The 14,600-nt window shown below is 46.2% G+C and overlaps 1 long non-coding RNA gene across 1 annotated transcript in view; it reads right to left on the bottom strand.

The window, feature by feature from the left end:
- Nucleotides 1-273: 273 nt before the first annotated feature.
- The window catches only part of LOC125723652 (uncharacterized), an 18,597-nt gene continuing 4,270 nt past the window's right edge, over nt 274-14,600 (bottom strand). The window contains exons 4-6 of the long non-coding RNA XR_007386957.1: nt 5,462-9,684; nt 5,236-5,337; nt 274-344 (exon numbers count right to left, since the gene is read on the bottom strand). This is a non-coding gene — a long non-coding RNA (uncharacterized LOC125723652). The remainder of the gene's footprint in view (nt 345-5,235; nt 5,338-5,461; nt 9,685-14,600) is intronic.

The following is a 14,600-nucleotide window of genomic DNA, read 5'->3' as shown; positions in this document are numbered from 1 at the left end:
GCGATGAGCAGGAATTTTTGAAAACGTGCTGCCAATCGTCTTTTCATCAGCTGGCCAGCCGCCAAAGTAGATGAGAACGAAGCGTCCCACAGATTGATAGGTGCAACTGGAGGGAGCAAAAAGGGACCGGCAGACTGCGGAAAAGGCTCGGGTCTTCTGGAACCCAGGCGATATGAATGAAAAGAGCAGGCAGAACGGAGGAGACAGTGGAAGGAATTTTTAGCACAGACTTTCCAACTCAGGAGCTGTATTTACCTTAAAGAGAGTCTTCTCTTTGGGCTCCACTTCGGTCGTGGGGGGTGGGGGATGGGTGAAGGTGCTGACTGCAAGGGGAGAAGGAGGAGCTGCAGGAGGAGAACCCAGAGAGGGAGAAGAGGTTAAAGGCTATTTGCAGATGTCCCAGTGAGTAATAAATCACTCCTTGGATCTGAGGGTAACTCAGATATTTTTGACGAAATATCTGTCGCCAATCCCGGGAATTTGGGAATGAATAAAACAAAACAATCTTTGGTCACAACTTCCTGCGCAGGCGTAAAACTACACACAAATAGGAATTTCGGAATATTTAAATCTAACAAACATACATAGTATTCATTATATTATATTATATTATATTATATTATATTATATTATATTATATTATATTATATTATATTATATTATATTATATTATATTGAATGAGGAAAACACGGTCAATTCGCAGCAAGGCTTGGAAGGGGAGTACAAGCTACGACTGGGCAAAAAGGTGCTCTCACGTGCGGGCCATATACCTAACTATAAATTTGCCAGAAACATCACGACAGAGGACGTCTTGTGTAAAAATACAGGTGTTCATTTTTTACGGAGCATTTTAAAAAAGAAACGCTTTACAGCTTCATATGAGCAGCTGAATGGTGGGCGAAGTAAATCTTACGCATTCAGAAACCAGAGTTTGCAAAGATATTTGAAAAATAATGCTGCACAATAGAAAAAAAGGCAAAAGAAAATGGTCGACGATCTGCACCAAAGGTACATCACAGCTCATGGAAAGTAAATTGGAATTAAAGAACAGCGGATGGAAAATACTTATCAATAAAGAATACACGTCAGGGGGAACAGCTTTTTGGACTTGAAAGAGAAACGGTGCACATCAATGTAAAAATGTGTTTTTTGAGTTCTACATGAATCAACTCATTAAACGGTTCCTAAATATTTGATTGTTGTGCTACGTGAGGGAGGAAAAAAACCTGTTTGATTTATATTGAAGGGCTCTTGTTTTAAGGCTCGTCCTTAATCCTGGCGCTGTGAAGATCGAGAATGAGAATGAAATCCAGACACATTTTTACGAGGATCACATTAAAGCCCAACATGGCGGAGTCACCGGACCATTCTGCTTCATTCGTTTATTTTGGGAATTTCGAGGCGAGCCGTCTGTTGTTCATGACAATTGGTCCAATTTGGGGTACTAAAAAACAACAGATGGATGCATTTAAGAAGAAACTCCGTGCCCCTTTTGTTATGGAGTTGTTTTTTCATATAAATGTCATAAATAGCAGAAGTTCAAACATTAGAGTTTTAAAAGATCCTGTCAGTAATGGTAAATGTGAACGCAGCAATGTTGCGACGACTAGTTTCTCCATGATTCCTTTAACAAACAACCCCTTGATTAGTTATTTGACCCACTGTGAAAAATTCCCGTATTATCGTAAGAAAACATAGGATTTGTAGGACAGGAATCTCAGTTACAGCGCCCCCTAGCAGTCACAAAGGGAACTGTAGTAACTTTCTTTTCCGTTTTCAGCTGCCGCTCAAAGACCTACCTCCTCGATCACACTGCCCCACCCTCCCAGCTGTGGGCCAGTCCTATCCGCTACCCATTCATAAAATTCCCAGCAGCCACCAGCCATTTAAAACAACAGTGATGACACACGGGACTTTGATTTTGCTTGATTTTAGGATACACTCAAAGGGAGATGCTTAATATATATATATTTTAAAAACAGGATTGACTAGCTTATATAAGAACACAAAGAGGACAATTCTTTTTGTCAGTAGTAGAATGCATGTATGCATTAGTTCCATTTATTTACTGAATTAACAGATGCAACATACATTTGAGAAAACAGAGTCAGCCAACCATAGAACCTTCCTGTCATGGACACCGATCCACAGATCCACAGACCCACCGATCCACAGATCCACAGACCCACCGATCCACAGATCCACAGACCCACAGATCCACAGACCCACTGATCCACAGATCCACAGACCCACCGATCCACAGATCCACAGACCCACCGATCCATAGACCCACCGATCCACAGATCCACAGACCCACCGATCCACAGATCCACAGACCCACCGATCCACAGATCCACAGACCCACAGATCCACAGATCCACCGATCCACAGACCCACAGATCCACAGATCCACAGACCCACCGATCCACAGATCCACAGACCCACAGACCCACCGATCCACAGACCCACAGACTTTTCTGTGTAATTATCTATACAACAGCGTTGTAAACACACACATACCCATTTCCCAAAGAACCCAAACATTTCTATTTAGCAGTCTGCGCAGAATGCAGGTCTATCTCTTTTAGTTATCTAACATCCTTCCTGCGTTAACATTAAATGTAATAACTTTGTAATAACATAATATACTGGCAGAATGTAAGTATAGCAACAAATACAGTGACATTATATTTAAAAATTTGCTACAAAGTGTTCCAATTATTTTAAATTGTCAAAAAAATCATTTTGTATTTCCAATGCCTGATACTTGTTATCTAATCAAATAGGATTTATTACATACTTCAGGACTCCAAGCACACGTTGCTTCTTTTGGCCTGCGGGTGGCAGCACACTCCCCAGGACATCTTTCCATTGCAAACTGTGGCTGCCTACATACTACCTTTATTTTCCCTCACTGCTCGTCGTCTGGTCTGACTATTTCTGACTACAATGACATCTCACCCTATACAGTGTCGTATTCATCCTTTATAATACACGTGTCCCCATGTACACAGATTCACACACATACCGTACATTCATCTACACACACAGGACACATTTCTATATAAAACAAACATATATATATATATATATATATATATCCATCCATCCATTTTCCAAACCGCTTATCCTACTGGGTCGCGGGGTGTCCGGAGCCTATCCCGGAAGCAATGGGCACGAGGCAGGGAACAACCCAAGATGGGGGGGCAGCCCATTAAGCTTGAATTTGGATACAGTTATAAAGGGACTGGGTGGCTATAAGCAGTTATAACATGACTGCAACGCCATACACCTGGGATGGTTTACACAGTCAGTTGCATGAATATTAGCACGCTGTGCTTTGAAGATTATAAGCAATGCTAAAGAAAAGGTAACTGCATAGCCTAGGATGGTTATAAGAGGTTATAATATAAATTTAGTTTCACTGTGCTTGAAAGATTATAGCTATTTATAATGTGAATATAATTACATTGTGATATAATGATTATTATCATTTAATGAACAGTAGTAGATCTGGAAATGTCCACACGGTCTCTTGTGCTCGATGTCGACAGACCCACTTGGGGTTAAATCATTCAAAGGACAATCTTTGGCAGAGAATCAAAGGTGAAGTTGCAATTAAAATTAATTAAGAAGCCCTAATGGACACCCGTTAAAAGCGGAGTCGCAGCTCGGACAATGGGTGGCATTCATCAGGCTGAGCGTGGAGTCGGTCTCCCCTCTCATCGTGTGTCTGTCCACCCCGACTCTGCAGACGCACAAACACGGCCGTGCAGCAAAGACGACCAGGAGAAACGTGGCGTGAAGAGCGACAGAGGCGGGGGCCTTTTGTGGCTCAGCAGGCTGCGACTCTGTCCTGGTTTTTGGATGCAGGGGTGCAGCAGCCGGGGGGAGCCGGGGGGAGGAAGGTGACCCCCAAATATTTAATATTGCTTCACTGGTTTCCCCCATAAATAAACTTTCCCCTTTATGTCACTAAGTTCTACTCACCATCCTATATCAGACCGTCTCCTATGCCTCTATGTGGAAGGTTGCTGGTTCAAATCCCGTGGTCGACATATTGACTTCACCAACAGGCCCCTGAGAAAGGCCTTTAACCCCAACAGCTTCACGGACTGTCTGACTTTGCCTAATCAAAAATCTATGTTCCTGTGCAATGAATACAACATTCACAGTAAACCTAGCCGCTCGCAGACGCACAGCACGCCCCCGTTCAGCTACCTGTGACGTATCTGCGAGCTGCCTGATCCCTTTTCCAAGGTCCTCCTCAGAAGGTTCACTGCACCTTTTTCTGAGGATTTGATGTTCATTCTCTACAAATGATTTTATTTTTTTTAGCCCAGCAGGCAAACAGCTCTCTCAGCAGCGCACCACATGTTTTAAATACTTATCAAGCCATTAAAATGAAAGATTTTATTTGCTGCCAAAAAAATCAATTGGATATAGTGGGTATGTAACCGAAGATTTGAGTTAAGAACCGTTGCTTGAAACATTTGCATGGTATTATGCATGATGAACGATGAGCTAAATTATCATTATTTTTCTTATTTTTTTGTTTGCCAGGAGTCCCTGAAGCATGACTGTCAGAGCCATAGGAAATGTTCTTAATGGGGTAATTAACTTGGTTTCATGAGTCCAACTGTCTACGGAGGTAGATTACGGTGTTTGTCTATGAAGCGTGCAGATGGTGGTACCTCCCAGAACTGGCCTCAGAACGGACAGCTTTGCTGGCGGTGAAGGTGGCACCATCTGCAGGCGTCCACAGCCCATGCCATCCTGAACGCCTTTCAAAATGCGACACTTTCGGTGTTCGACGGCAGCAGACAGGCCGGATGCGCTCGCGGTCCACCATGCGACCACCATGCGACCACCGTGCCGAAAGGCCTGCAGGGCCTTGTGTTTTTACCTCTCATTTTTTGCACGTGAAAACATAATACGTGCAAAGTTGAAAGATAAGCTGGTTTCCACCTCAGCTACTGGCGAATAATTAAACTGGTTTTGTGCACAGCACTGGAAATTCCCCATTTGGGAAAGAGCGAGGAATCGGGGTGGATCCTCAGTTAGATCCGTCTTTGTGATTTAGCTGCAGATCACCTTAAGAAGCAAAGATCAAGACAAGCAAGTAGAGCCCATTAAACTCCCCCTTCCCATTTTAATTGTAAGTGTTGGCACAATTTAACCTAAATCTAGTTAAAATGAAGTTCCTGGAATATCAGGAATATAATTCCACTTACAGGGAGGATGCAGCGTCGGTCTTGTGGCTGATCCCCCGCCAGGCCCTGTCTGCAGCTCTGAGCTCTGTAGGTCTTGGCTGCAAAGCAGCTCCTCTCTGCCCCCTGTGGATCCCATGTGCATAGCGGGTACCCAATGCATCATATGTAGTCACACAGCCAGTTTCCAGTTAACACCCTCTGCCCCTAAAAACTGCATTGATTGCGATTAATCTGAAAGCTTCCTTACCATCACTGGCTTTATCACTCCCAGCAATGATTCTGTCTGCATCACACATCCTTTAGATGGACTTAGTGGATCGTTAGCGATCTGTCTGATGAGGGTGATGCACACTTGATGTGTTTTGGACTGACCTTCTGCACACCTACAGACAGGCACCTCTCCATTCCTCTGCTCTCTAGTCTGAAACAGCCTCTCCTCTGCTCTCCTCTCTTCCTCTCTACTCTGCTCTCCTCTCTTCCTCTCTACTCTGCTCTTCTCTCCTCTCATCCTCTCTCCTCTGCTCTCCTCTTCTCTTCTCTCTTCCTCTCTACTCTGCTCTCCTCTCATCCTCTCTCCTCTGCTCTCCTCTGTTCCTCTCTGCTCTGCTCTCCTCTGTTCCTCTCTGCTCTGCTCTCCTCTTCTCTCCTCTGTTCCTCTCTGCTCTCCTCTTCTCTCCTCTCTTCCTCTCTACTCTGCTCTCCTCTTCTCTCCTCCTCTCTGCTCTGCTCTCCTCTTCTATCCTCTCTACTCTGCTCTCCTCTTCTATCCTCTCTTCTGCTCTCCTCTTATCTCCTCTCTTCCTCTCTCCTCTGCTCTCCTCTTCTCTCTTCCTCTCTTCTTCTATCCTCTCTACTCTGCTCTCCTCTTCTATCCTCTCTTCTTCTCTCCTCTTCTCTCCTCTCTGCTCTGCTCTTCTCTCCTCTCTTCCTCTCTCCTCTGCTCTCCTCTCTTCCTCTTTGCTCTCCTCTTCTCTCCTCTCGTCCTCTCTACTCTGCTCTCCTCTCCTCCTCTCTGCTCTGCTCTCCTCTCTACTCTCCTCTTCTCTCCTCCTCTCTGCTCTGCTCTCCTCTCTTCTTCTCTCCTCCTCTCTGCTCTCCTCTTCTCTCCTCACTTCTGCTCTTCTCTCCTCTTCTCTCCTCACCTCCTCTCTTCCTCTCTACTCTGTTCTCCTCTTCTATCCTCTCTTCTTCTCTCTTCTTCTCTCCTCTTCTCTCCTCTCCTCCTCTCTGCTCTGCTCTCCTCTTAGAGACCCCTTCTCCCCGGCAGACACACGCATACAAACTGCAATGGAAACTATGTCTAGAAACCCTTTCAATTCCCTTTTTCCCATTTCAGCCAGGAAGAAAGTACTTGTCTGCATTACTTCATATCACAATTTACTGCCCGCTCTGCTCTCTTTCAATCCCTGGCCTTTTTCTGACTCTTAATCCCACCTCATTTGAGTCTCTACTTCACGTTGTGTAAGTATTGATTAAAGTTATGTTTGCCCACACGTCTCTTCTCATCTGGTTCAAACTCACTTATTTGGTGGTTGCCGAATCTTTGTTAAGTGCTACGGGGAAATTGTTGGAAAAGAAACCGTATGACGATAAATTTAATTAAATTCTCTGGCGACTCCACAAGTCAGCCTAAACTTTATTTATTTTTTTTGTTCATCTTGGCTTCCAGTTCACTAAACCTTAGGTAGTCTGCAGTGTTTCCTAGTTAATGCCAGGAGGCTACCCAGATGTATGCTCTTCACATGGATTCGCCGAACCAGAGGCCACACCCACCTGATACAGCCAATGATGCAGCAACATCAGCTCGCTGTAACAGAGTTCATTACCCCGGTTCAGCTGTCAGAAACCCTGCAGAAACCAGTTTTAAATCCTGCAGGAATTCCGTTGGCCAAGGCCATGGAGAAACATTCCAAATAAGATTATTACCTAAAGAGAAAAGTAACAACATGCTGAAAGGCACAAGGAAAGCATGGAAAAGGTCATAAGATCTCAGTTGAAATTTCAACCAAACACAAATTGAATTCAGCAATATTTTAAATAAGAAAAAGTGCTCATACAATCTCAGTGGATTAGCTCTGTTTGCAAAGCTGGTTTATTACTCTCAATATGATGTAAAACGCGGTAAGAATCGACATCTCACCTTCCAAACACATCAAGTGTGTAACGTTCAAGTGTAATGCCTGAAATGCATCAAAAATTACGAGCTAACAAGGTAATTATGTAATTAGGTTGGAGAAAATACCTGAATTTACACAACTCCCCAAGACCTAAAACAAATTTACGGACAGCGGATAATCCTCAGTTGACAGAAAGACATAAGACTGCAATATTTAACCAAACTGTCACAGAATGTTCCAGCCTTAACGATGTGGTTATTCATTATCACAGACTGTTCCAGCCATTCCAGACCATCCAGAGACTAAAGCACCTTGATTTATGACAATTGGGTAAGACCTAAGATATTCAGTTTTAAAACGCTTACTATCTATTTTAAATAAACAAGAAACTAGTTCGGCGTACGATTTACTGCCGTTCTGCTCGCGCTCGACATGGAGGCCGTTCGCCTCTGTGATTTGTGATGTGGTTTAACTTCTGTCTGCTTTTCTATCTGCAAAACCAAAAACAATTTTTATGATAATTTTATGCAGGAGAGAGAGATGGAGTACAGGGAGGGGACGGAGCAAAAGGCATAGGATTTAATAAGAGATTAATACACAGCAGATCCTTTCCCAAGCATCTAGATACCATCCTCATAACGTTTGCTGTTCCAGTTGCCAAGAGCCCCCCCCTGAAATTCCGCCAGTGCAGTTGGCCTGCGAGGCAGCCTGTCCAGTTCATTTTATCCTCTTCCAGTGATGTCCAGCCTCCTCCGTGGCTCCCTTTCCCCGTCTTGCTGTCCTGTCCTCTATTTCTCTCTCTCTCAGTTCCCCCCTTTCTTTCTCCTTTCTGACACACTGCAGACTCCCCCCTGCACCAGCCCCGTGATTAAAATTCTACTGCGATGTGACTGCAGCACTTTGCAAATGGAAGGCCGGGCATAATTTTGCTAAAATGCTGTTTTTATCACCTATTTCTCCTTCATCAGCTTGCGGCGCACGATTGATGGCCGGTGGCACCTCTGACAGCTCAATGTTTTTATCACCAGATTTACAGGCTTTATGTTCCTCGCTCTCTACAGCTTAAACTCTGTAAAATTGCTTATTTCTGAGATAGGAATTAAGGACAGGCAAGGTAAGAAGTGCGAGGATCCATACGATATTTCAGTGACCGAAAGTGAGAGCGATTCAAAGGGATTTAATGCATTTCTGGCTCATGATCGCAACCATGAGCTTCTGATTGTCAGAAGTCCAGTTTTCTGCATATCGGCACCATGCTGTGCAGTTTAAACGCGTTTATATGTTGAGCACTTTTAAGCAACATGAAGCCGCATGCAAATGTGTCCTAGAAGAGGTGCCCATCAATTGCTGTTTACAGGAAAGCTGTTCTGGAAACTTCTGTACCTCGATATCATGGTACACTGCCTTTGCAGTTCCATAATTCTTTTATCTGTGTTCTTTTTTTAATGGCTAATTGCACATATGTGACGTGGAGGGCGGCCAAGCGTTTTGTGTTTGTGTACGTGGGAACAGCGACAGAAAAGCGGAGAGAGATGGTGCATGGGGGAGTAAAGGATGCAGCGTGTGTGTGTGTGTGTGTGCGTGTGCGCACGTGCATGTGAGCGTGTAAGTCTTTGGAGGGGAACTTCTGACAAGGGAGCCAGGAGACGACCAGAACGCAGAGGTCACCTTCCTGACAGTGAGATCACACCAGCATCGTCCAGACGGCCCAAAACATCCCGGCAAAGTGGAGCATCGCAGTCAGAGTGGCAGAGAAGTCTGTGATCCAGCACAAAGGGTGCAGATGGCTCTGTTTATCCACTCCCCGTTACCTTAACGAGTTCATTTAAAAGGTTGTCGGAGAAAACAGTTCCTGGTTAACTGTGTGGCTGGAGTTTATGGTCACAGGGTGTAGGTTTCAGCAGGAGCGGAATACTGGGGATAATGAGCTAGCCGGGATAACGAGCAGCCGGATCATCCCACGTTGCCTGGTTACCCGTCGTAAATCATTCCTAACACCCGTCATTTAGACAGCAGCGTGTCCGATTGAGGCCCACCGCCGCTGCCTATCGAGTCATTGTGCTCTCCTCTGTTTCTTCCATTCCCAGCGAGCAGCCTGGCCTCTCTTCCGCCCCGGCCCTCGTTAGCGTAAATCTCCACTCGACGTGGAAGAAATGCAGGAACGGAAGAAGTAAAAGCAACCCGGGCCGGGCGCTTTGGACGGACCTTCTCTGGCTTTCCCTCCTCTCCCTTTTTTTTTTCATACTTTTGCGGTTCTCCCAAGGCTCGTAACCAGCTGTCTATGAAGAGGGACACGCTGCAACGGAGCTGAATTTAAGACCCCAAAGGTCAGGGCTCTGAGGAAGGTTACTGGCTGTGCAAAAGAGAAAAAAGAAAAGAAATATATGAATTGAGGAGCGGAGGCAGGAGAAAAGGGGTGGGTGGGTGGGGTGAGGAGCATAAACAAATAATAATAAAAAGGAAAAACATTAAATGTGGGCAAAACTGAAAAGGCAGTGAATGGGGGGGGGATTAATGTGGGGCGGGCCTGCGCCATCTGCGTGTTTGCATGCATGTCGCATTTCCCGTCTTTTAATGTCAGAAATAGCCAAGTTATTAAGGCTGATTCCTTGCACTTTCTTGCTCTGTTTTTACCCCTCCGGGCTGAACGCGTGATCCATCCATCTGCGCGGCTCCGTCCTCGGGTCCCTGGCTCCGCTCGCCCCCCCCCCCCCCCCCGCCCCGGGCGGTACGCAGATGGGCGCGGCCCTCGCTGCTGCTTTTCCTGCAATCAGTGCAGGTCTGCAGAAGGGAGCTGCTCTCCCCTTAAGCTCGGCATGTGTTGTCCTGCCCCGGTTCTCGGGGCTGTAGGCGCTGCATTCTGACCCGGTTCTCCTGTGAAACCGCGACCGGCAGAAGCACCCGAAGCTGACGGCGCTGATCGCAGAGCTGGCACCACCGGACATTCCGCTTTCTGCTCTTGGTGCCACCGACAATTTCCTGTGCTGCGGCCATATTCTGCTGTCTGCTCCCCCACCCACCCCCTTTCCAGGGGGGGTTTTAAGGACAGTTTGGCAATATATAACAGGGATGTGGAAACCTCACGGCAACTCTGCGCCAGGCCCTGACGTCAGGCTGCTCGCTCTGTGCCGATAAGATGGCCACTTTCGATTCCAGTGCTGCCAGGAGGGGGGGGGGTGTTACCTCCAGCCATGCCATAAAAAAGGAACCACTCTGGCTGCTTGTAAAAGCAGAGGGGTGGTTGGGTAGGGAAGGTGTGGGGGGGGGTGAGGTGGGGCCACTTTAAATGGGAGCAGAGTAATCTCAGGCCCCCAGGGGAGACCCCCCCCCCCCGCATCCCCACTGCCATAGCTCAGTTCCTATTGATGTTATTGCAGATTCTGCTCCTGTCACTTTTAACGTTCACACTCTGACCACAGCTGCTGCAGCTATGTTGATAAAAATAAATAAATAAACAAAGAAGCTTGAGGCTGCAGTGTGTGGGTGTCTGCTTATCAGGACACAGGGACACTGATATCACTTTAGCTAGGGCAGACAGACGGACAGACACACAGACAGACAGCTGTCGATCGAAATATGGAATGCACGCCTGCATTTATGCATGCCAAGCAGCTCGTTTAAGTGTGCGAGTGCAAAAGCACACATGTGTGTGCGTGCGTCCTACTTGTGTGTGTGTGTGTGTGTGCGTGTGTGTGCGTGCATCCTACTTGTGTGTGTGTGTGCGTGTGCGTGCGCACACATGCTAGGTATTCAGCATGAGAGGTGTCACAGAGAATCCCAGCTTTGGAGTCATAGTCTTAGGTTCTGAGTTGGGGTTGGGGAGGGGGAGCAGCTTTGGAGAGGGGAGGTGTGCCCTTGCGGTTACCATTGGGGGGGCATCGCTGCGTTGCGGGTGTGGAGGTGGATCAGATGGACGATCAAACACCAATCATTCCCCCACGGCCCATCCAGTGTAAAGCTGTCATTAATTCTGTGGAATTACATCAAATGTGGGACATTCTTTATGCGGCCTGCACCCAGGAGACAGTTATACGGCAGGGCTCGCTTCGCTAAGCAGATGGACTAGCTTGGCTGTGCATACTAAATAGCCTCATCTCTCGCTCCCAGCCTGCAGCGGCCTCCTGCACTACCTCACTCGCTCTCTCTCTCTCTCACCCTCTCTCTGTCTCTCTCTTTCTCTCTCCACCCCCCTTCCCCCCCCTCTCCCTTCTCGTCTCGCTTAAGTCAGTCCCGTTCGGCCCCGTCCTTGCCGTCCATCCCTCTCTCACGGTCACGGCCTTCACACACCTTCAGTGTCACATCCGTCGTTCAATGCACCTCACATCATTTTTCACTCCGCTGTGCCCGTCTGTAATCACCGGCCCCTACGAGCTCGTTCCTGAGTGACAGGTCCGCTGGTGACTAAAGTCAACCTGTGTCCATCAACCTTCTAATTCAGTTATCAGGCTCTAAATTAATCAGTGGCAAATAAACCTTTAACATCCTGGCAGCGGCAGCCGCTCCGGAGGGTGTGATCTCACTGTAATTATTATGATGTCACGGGCGTCTGCTAAAATCCATGCCACAGTGCCACCTCCCCCCACGTTCTCACTTCACTGTCAAACATGTGGAGAAGCAGGACTGGAAGAATTATCTTCTCCCCCACTTTCTTGGATTTGGGGTGACTGTCCCAAACCCCACAAAAAAAACCACATGGGTCTATAATTACTGCTCATGTCAAATCAACAAACCTGAAGATTCCTAGCAATCCTAACCAATGGGGGGGGGGTGTCACAGGCACACAGTAGGTGAAAAAGCTACGTCTCCTTTAGCTACAGACAGCATAACGTTTAAATTTAAGTTCTGAGACTTGAATGAATCCAGAAAAAACTCCAGTACAGTAAAATCTAGGTAAGATAAAAAATTATACATATATAAAATAAGACATTTAACATTTAAATAATAAATGCACTTAGATTATAAATATAAAAAAACCTATTTAACAATAAAACATTTTTTGATTAAAATGGAAATATTCTTCATTACTTTTCGAGTCTGTAATGAAATGGGACACGTCTGACCCCGTTTGTGGGAATTCCTACAGAATTTGGAAGGGGGGGGGGAAGTTCTCTGCGGGCAAGAGCAAGAATGTGGGCAGACGCATCCCAGGTGGCCGGGGCTGCATGGGGGGCGACACCTTCGCCTTCCCCCGCCCTCCGAGCTCCGACGCCATGCAGCCACGTCCAAAGCCACGTTAGCCACAGCAGTGCTATTTTACTGCAGTCGCGCTTCTGCAGGAACTATCACTCGGGCAGTGGGCCGGTCTGAATTCCAAGCCACCCACCATGTCGGGGTGGGGAAGGCTCAGGATCAAAGGCCCAGGAGGCTGAGATCGCGGCTCGTAAGCATCCACCCCGAGGCTCTTTCGGAGTAACGTTTCTTAGCTGATGCACCGAAGCACCCCCTTCTGTCGGTGGGGTAGTTTCTCAAATCTTAAACGTATTGATCCACCATGTCCCCCCCATGTAACAATAGCAGATATCCCTGAAAATTCCCAAACTGTGGCTGTTTGTAGTAAGCGGTGTGCCTGCGTGTTAGAAACATCTCACCATGTGAGACAATGAGAAACAGTAGGTTCTCCAAACCACTGCTTGGATCAACAGTGAAGCCATGACAGTCTCCACAAGCCCCAGAAAGACACACTTTCTCCACAAAGGTGGTAGATGTTTGGGGGGCAGCAAGATGAGTGGTAGTGAGACAACTCCGTCTGCAAGAGTATTAAACTTGAGAAAAGCCAAGAACATTCAATCATTTTTCAGTTTTTAACACCTGCATAAAAATAGACTCTCACGACAATGATCCAGATGACCGGCTGAACAGGCACTAAAATGCTATGGATAAATGACCAATTCTGATATGCAGGACTAACATTTTTAACATTTCATTAACATTCGTATTTTCCTCAGCACAGGCCTGCCATACAGTCTGTTTCTGGATGTTAGTGCTCCTTCTGCTAGCGTCGTTGTCACTGGAAGGGATGATGTCATCATCTCTTCTCTTCCAGTTCTTCCTTACGCTTAAAGATCTGATTCATCCTGACACAGACGCCCAGACCCTCTGAGGTAATCGGTGGAGGTTCGATGGAGTTTTTCAGTTCTTAAATGTCATCTGGATGGTGTTTCTCACTGCCGCTGCTGGTAACGTCCAATGAGAAGCAGGAATTTGCAAACCTCCACTGACAGGTAACACCAACTTGGACATGATCCATATTTAATCAGTAATTGTCATGGCTTTTGTGCCCCCACCAGCATTTCCCTGTTTTAGCCCATCCAATCTTATTCATTATCCTTTACACTTTGATTTTGATCGTATTGAAATAGAAATCTGCTGAGTGCAGCATTTGGAAACCATAAATAGTCATTTTAATGTTACATGTCTTCGACAAAAATTCCGCACAGTCTACAGATTCCAAAACGAAAAGACAGAATGAGCCCAAAACCAAGACTTTAAGCAGCTTTGTACTCCATCCCAGCAGAATGCATTTAATGTGGGAGAAGACAATGATCCTTGCTGTTCTTTAATGGCTTCTGGCCCGGGGCTCCCTGGCTTGTAAGGGGTGGGGTTGTGTGGACGTAGAGAACAGAGGAAGTTGGCTCCCCGCTAACCGATGGATAAACTGAGCTCAGGGAGGGACATGAGACCAACATTTTTCACAAGTACTCCCTGCTCTCACGTTGATGCGAAGGAGCATTTTAATTATCTAATTAGGTTGGGCGATGCTGAGCTAAGCACCATCCAAACCAGGTCTGAACCCCAGTCTTTACGACAAGAGCTGCGGGATCCATGAACAGCCATGTTCATAATTAAATATCTTATCCTAAAGTACAAGGTCACGCATAAGTACACTGGGTCAGTGTTTATTGCCTCACCGAGCATGTGCCTCCCCGGCGGGTTTTGGGGGCTTCCGGAACCCCGGCGATACCATTTTCATTGAAATATTTATCACATCTACTGACTTTTAACCAGAAGCATGTCCTGCATTTGCGCTTGAAATCATACTTAACAGAGTACTAACTCATTCTGATATCTTTATACCTTCTATTATCCATTGCTAGCCGTTGTTAAATTATATTACGTGTATTACAAAAATACTAAATATACAGCGTGACATTATGAGCTAATTATTCAGACTGAGGCTGCTTATCTCCACATACAGTTAAATTATAACTTGAAAAAAGATATGTCACATTATGGAAAGTCCATCCTCAGCCTTTATGCTCCATCCTGAGC

Source organism: Brienomyrus brachyistius, unplaced genomic scaffold (genome assembly GCF_023856365.1).
Source record: "Brienomyrus brachyistius isolate T26 unplaced genomic scaffold, BBRACH_0.4 scaffold50, whole genome shotgun sequence".
NCBI classification, from domain to species: domain Eukaryota; kingdom Metazoa; phylum Chordata; class Actinopteri; order Osteoglossiformes; family Mormyridae; genus Brienomyrus; species Brienomyrus brachyistius.
This window is presented reverse-complemented; position numbering and strand designations above follow the sequence as displayed.